This window comes from Neolamprologus brichardi, chromosome 18 (genome assembly GCF_056152115.1).
Source record: "Neolamprologus brichardi isolate AB-2024 chromosome 18, ASM5615211v1, whole genome shotgun sequence".
Lineage (NCBI taxonomy): Eukaryota > Metazoa > Chordata > Actinopteri > Cichliformes > Cichlidae > Neolamprologus > Neolamprologus brichardi.
This window is the reverse complement of record NC_142121.1, coordinates 21,022,420-21,028,949: the sequence shown is the minus strand read 5'-3', so window position 1 is coordinate 21,028,949 and position 6,530 is coordinate 21,022,420.

Below are 6,530 nucleotides of genomic sequence, written 5' to 3'. Positions count from 1 at the left end.
ATTGCTGTTGAATCTGTCAGAGCAACAGCAGAAATTATTCAAGGGTAACAAGACATGGAAATCAACACAATTATGTCAAACAAAGACAATCAAAACTTCTCTGACAAAGAGTTGCAACAAAAAAAAGGCAAATGTTCTCCGCACATTAACTCTGTGCTCCTGCCTAGCAGAAGCAAGCGCTGCCGTTTCTTTTCATCCTGAGAAAATAGACTCTACGTTTTACTTGTGAACATATATCCTTCATTATTATTGGTTAATTATAAGGTCTTGAAATTTATGGAAACATCACTGCAGACATTAATCAAAGCATATTCATCAAATCAGGTCTGGTGAGGGAAAGAAGCGCGCTGGGCTAGTTCCTGCTAATTAGCATGGCAATTATTGTAAGCTGTCACAGCTCTTAAGCAACGGGGTGGACTGTGTGTGCTCCAGAGTGTAATCCCTCACAAATTACAAGATAATGGAGGCAAAGAGAGGCCACTGCTTCAAAAGGAACCAGGAGATAGAATCCCCAGCAGGGACATTTTAGGGACAGGCAGAGAGAGACAGCGAGTGAGGGAAAAGGTAGGGGGAAAAGAACAGCGTGTATTCCCTTCACATACAGCAGCATGAATAGCAGAGGCTTATTTGACTGCCTGGTAAAGTGATTGGCTCCAAAGGAAACAGAGCTCAAAGACTGTTCTTCTTTTAACTCACAATGTGTCATTTTGAATGTTAAACTGTTCTCTGAAACGTTTTTTTACGATAATGGCAATCAATAAGTGACTCTGGATTCTATTGTGTTTTATGCAGTCAAGAATGCTTCAGATAATAAGGAGAGATCAAAAGTCCCCTTTGTCTGAATGCAACACGGGGACTGCTCGCCTGTGGTGCAGACTCTTACAAGCTTCTTCTAATGTGCATTTTTTGTGCTTTGCAAGCATCAACCTTGCGGGGCACCAGACAGTACTGTCCACTTTCCCCCTTTGTGTTATTTTTTTATCAAACCATTAGCAGGAGAAATCAGATAAAATGTAGATATCAAAGGAGTTCAACCTGAAAATACAGATCCTATGATAAGCCCATATGTTGATGGTGTATTATTTTTCCTCAGGAGCTCACAAACCTCACTTATGAAGGCAACCACGCTTATACATAAGTTCTCATCTATATCGGAATACTCCATCAACTGGAATAAATCAACAGGTGAGGTAACATTAGATATCTAGGTATAAGTTTTTATACCAAGCTCTCAGTCCTGGTACGGTTGAATCATATTCCTTTATTAAAAATGGTAGAGGATGATCTCACATGTTGCACAATATATCACTCGTGTTTCTGCCATTAAAATTATGATTGTGCCAAAACTAAACTACTTATTTTCACTGATCCCTCAGATCCTCCTATTACTTGGTTTAGATCACTAGATTTCAGTGATATTCCAATTTAGATAGGATGCTATTTTGGGAGAGATGATTACTCGTTAATGCAAAGAACTTGAACTAACAAGCTCCCTTTCAAAATAATGATAATAAATATTTACATCACAATAAGCAAAACTGATTTAAATACTAGTGAAAACAGAAAGGGAACATTTTAAAAAAGGAAAGAATTTCTAAATCACACAAACAGCTCAAAATGTGATGGCAGTATAAACGAGCTCTTAAAGCTCCCCTTAATGTTTGCTTACATACAATTCAGTTATATTTGCAGTGATGACTTACTTGACAATTTTGACATGTGGATGGGGTAAAGAGATACATGGACTAAACAGCTTGGAGCTTTTGAAAATCAGATGAAAAATTAAACAAGTCCAAATACTGTCACGATGAGGCACACCCACGGCATTTCAATGAGCTTCTGTGGATCTAGAGCATAAGGTAAATGCCAGCACCCTTCATCTCACAGGCAGCTTTGCCAAACAGACTGTGAGACTGAGAAGCCATCCAACTATGAGTTCAGCTCTCTCATTAATGATCAGCATTTATTATGTAAACTCTGACAGTGCTGATGTGATGTGAAGCCTTAGACTACCAGGGGATATATCTGTTGTGCCCAAATGGCAATTAGCCCATACTAGCATATTGATGCAGCCCTGTCCAACAGTAGTTAACAGTTAAGTAAAATAAAGCTGAAAAATAAAAATAGCTGAAAAGCCATTGTGTGAAATCTAAATAAAAGCAGAATTTAGGGGTTTAAAAATCTCATAAAGCCATATTTTAGTCATGGTAGAACATAGAAAACATATCAAATGTTTACAATTTTAAGAAGCTCAATTTGAATTTGATGGCAGCAACAAAGTCTGAAGTTGGCAGAAGGGCAGCAAAAGGCTGGAAAAGTGAGTGCTGCTAAAGAGAAAAACACATGGAGGAACACTTTGTAACTAATTAGGTTAATTGGCAAAAGGTTATTAACACACTCTTTTTGTGTTATTAACACAAAAAGAGCATCTTAGAGAGGCAAAGTTTCTCAGAAGTAAAGCTGGGCAGACGTTCACAGACGTTCTGTAAAAAACTCAGTCTACAAAGTTCGGAACAATTTCAGAATAATGTTCCTCAAAGTAAAATTGTGATGACTTCAAATACATCTCATCTTCCACAGCACATACTATCATCAAAAGATTCTGAAAATATGGAGAAATCTTTGTGTGTAAGAGACAAAGCTGAAATGAGTATCCCCTCAGGCAGCACTGCATTAAGTACAGGCATGATTCTGTCATGCAAATCACTGCATGGGCTCAGGAAGCCTTCCAGAAATCACTGTCTGTGAACACAGTTCACTGTGTCATCCACAAATACAGGTTAACGCTCTATCATGTGTGATAGGTCCATGGTCCTAAGACACCACAGTCTTCTCTGGGCCAAATCTAATTTATAATGGACTGAACTGGAAAGTAGAAAGCGTTTCTGTATCTATCCATCCATGGTCGCGGAGGGACTGGAGCCTCTCCCAGCTACCAACCTGCGAAAGGCTGGCGACCTGTCCATGCTGTACACGGCCTCTCGCCCTATGGGAACAAGTTGAAGTTCACTTTATTTTATTTATTTCTTTTTTTGGGGGGCGCGGGGGGGGGGGGGGGGGGGGCATGGCCCCTGCATCCTCTGGACAAAAGAGGAGAGGGATCATCTGACTTTCTATCACTTCTCAGTTCAAAAGTCTGCACCTCTGATGGTTTGTGGGTGCATTACTGCCTATCAAACTGGCAGCTTGCGCATATAGACAGGCTTAATCAATACTGAAAGACACGTATGGGTATTAGAGCAACTTATCTAGATCAGGGATAGCCTTACATATTTGATCAAGACAATGCTAAACTGCATACTGCATACTGGATCTATTATAACAGCGCTGGTTTGTAGTAGAAGAATCCAGTTGGTAACTTGGCCTGCCTACACTCCAGACCTTTTGTGTTTTTGTTCTGTTTTTATTTAGATTTTTCTCTTTTTTTTTTTCTTTTACATTTTTTTAATTGGGGTTGTGTGAGGCAGATTGCAATTTCTTTAAATGCTTTTTTCAAACCCAAGTTGCAGTTGGCTGCTTGTCAGGAGCTCCTCAGAACTGAGCCAAGTGAAAATAAATCTGCACAGGACCCATAACCATCCACTATAATAGGTCTGTTTAGTGTTCACTGAACATGAGTTCTTTCAGGTAGAAAAATCAGCAAGGACAGGAATCAATTTATCTAGGAGATTTAATATTGCAATTTTGCTATCAGTGTGACATTTAGGAAGACTTAGATCAAGTCTCAAGCTGCAAAACAGTAAATGAAGGCAGCAATGATAAAAACTTCACATATTTTAGATTTTTGAGCTCCACAGACAAAAAATGAATACATGTATGTCAATGCATTTTTTGATTATTCCTTTGTAATCCACTTACAACAATGACCAATAGTGAAAAGGCCTTTTAACCTTTTTCTTGCCAATCATATTTCCCAAATATTGCTTGCGTTCGTGTGTGAAGCCATGCATTTTGCTTTAGTATGTTTAGTTTAAATATAAATATATTTCTACACATTAAAAATTAATCTGGAATAGACTTTTACAAAATTGCAGAAACAATGTTGCAAAATGATGACTCAGGGTGTATCGCCTTGTAATCGGAAGGTTGCCGGTTCGAGCCCCGGCTTGGACAGTCTCGGTCGTTGTGTCCTTGGGCAAGACACTTCACCCGTTGCCTACTGGTGGTGATCAGTGCGCCCCAGGGTGGCTGTGGCTACAATGTAGCTTGCCATCACCAATGTGTGTGTGAATGGGTGGATGACTGGATGTGTACTGGATGCTTTGGGGTCCTTAGGGACTAGTAAAGTGCTATACAAATACAGGCATTTTTCCTGTGCATGTTTTTTGGTTAAATCTTGACGGTGATTACTGTGGATAGGCACACTGTTACAGTATTGTAGCATCTGTATTCCAGCCCAGCATCCAAACGCAAACACTTGAGCACTAGAGTAATGGAGAGCCACAGCAGGACACAGTATAATAGGCAACACTAGAGCCTCTGTGTACCCTCCATGACACTGCTTTCTTTTTGAGTGCCCTCCATATTTAGATGAGCCATTTCATTTGTATTTCCAAATCCAGCAGCAGTGCACCTGCTAAACAGATTGCTTTCCTGACACACTTTTGTGAAGAAGAAGAAGAATATTCATGTTAAACAGTTCTCAATATTTAATTGTTTCAGCGCTTCACCAACTATACTTTAATCTATCTATCTATCTACCCAGGCTTCTTTAGAATGCTACTCCAGTCCATTGAGGTTTGGGGGATGCATTTATACACAGCTCTCTTAAGGTCCCGTCACAACATTTCAGTGTGGTTAAGGTCTGGATATTGACTGGGCCATTAGAACATCTTCATTCTTTTCTTTTTCAGCCATTATGTTGTCGATTTAATGGTGTGCTTGGGATCATTGACCTGTTGTTTGACATCATTCCAGGAAAGCTTTAGCTGTTTGACACATTTGACTCTAGAATACATTGGTAAACAGAGGAGTTCATGGTCGACTCTATGCCTGCAAGGTTCCCCGGTCCAGTGCCTGCAAAGCTGCCCAGATCAGCCCTCTGCTGCGTCTCCAAACTTCTCCACTTTGGTCTTTTGTAAATAAAGGACATTGTTCCAGAAATCTTGTGGTTTGTTTAAATGCAACTTTGAAGATGAAAGCTGTGCTGTCATTTTCCTTTTGGACAGAAGAGGCTTTTTTCTGTCAATCTCTACTATTGTGGACACTTAACAATTGGTTAAATGTTTGCTAATTGGGGCCCTGTAGAGTCTGGGATGTACCATTTTGATGTTTTTGCAGTTACATTGAGCATTGCACAATCTGACTTTAGGGAAAAGTTGCTGAGACAACCAATCCTTAGTAGCCTGTGGCATTGTGTTAATTAGGTTATAAGGAACAATTTCCCAGATTTGAGTAGTCACAGTCCAAGACTTGGTTCAATTCATATGTAAATGTCCAACTAAAAGCAATTCAGCTGTACATACTTTAGACCTGTCATTACATAGACTGTATGCTCAACTCACAGTACAATATGAGAGGGTAGCCTCTTATGTAATCCCTAACCTACCCTTGCTGCCGGTGTGCTTTTTGTTATTATCTTTCCACATTTCCACTCAGTCCCTGTTTCTTCAAACTCACAAATGCATTGTCACGTTTGACCAATTTTGAAACATTTCTCACTTGATAGCGCACTCATCTTCTTTTAACAATGCTAAATGGACTGTGTGAAAATGTGTACTTACATTACTCTGCTACTCAGTGTTGCATCTCCAATGCAGCTAACTCTTAGAGATGAGGTGGCTCCAAAATAACAGTTATTCAGACTAAATTCTTTCAGTCACTTCTACTGTTCTTTAATGTTGCTCATTTTTCCTGGATCACAGTTGAGGAGCTGGCAAATAGTATGCAAATGAGCCTTATCGTTTTTTTTTATTGAATCCTCAACAAAAATTGTAAGACTTCTTCTTTTAGAATCAAACCTCAGACGTTGAGGTTTAAAGGAAGATTACACACAGACAGAGAGAGAGAGAGAGAGAGAGAGAGTCCATGATTAGGAAAAACAATATAAGAAGCATTTTGACAGCAAAGGACGGAAGTAAACAAGCGAAACAAGAAAAAAAAAGTTGTTTTATAGCTTAAAGGAAATGTTCTTTTGCTCACTGACGATGCGTTTGGGGTGAGGTAATTGTCTGGACAGTTAGCTGGTGTCAAACCCTCAGCATGCTACTGTGTGTGCATACATCATCCCATAGCGAATTAAATTACTGTAACAGCATAGCCTAAATGGGCTTCCTGCACACCCACATGCTTTTCACCTTGTGTGAGCCGTGGCGAGGGGAATGTGCGTCTGTGAATCAGATATGAGACCTTTATGAATTTATTTCAGCGAAGAAAATACGAGGGACGGCTATTAAGTGCTTCCGGTGTTGATTCACATCCTGAATATGTTTTAAAGGGGGGAAAAGTCAGTAAGGCACAGACTAATGCATTCAGAGGTGAGACATCTCAATTTACTGTAAAAAGACAGAAACTACCTTTCCACAAACACC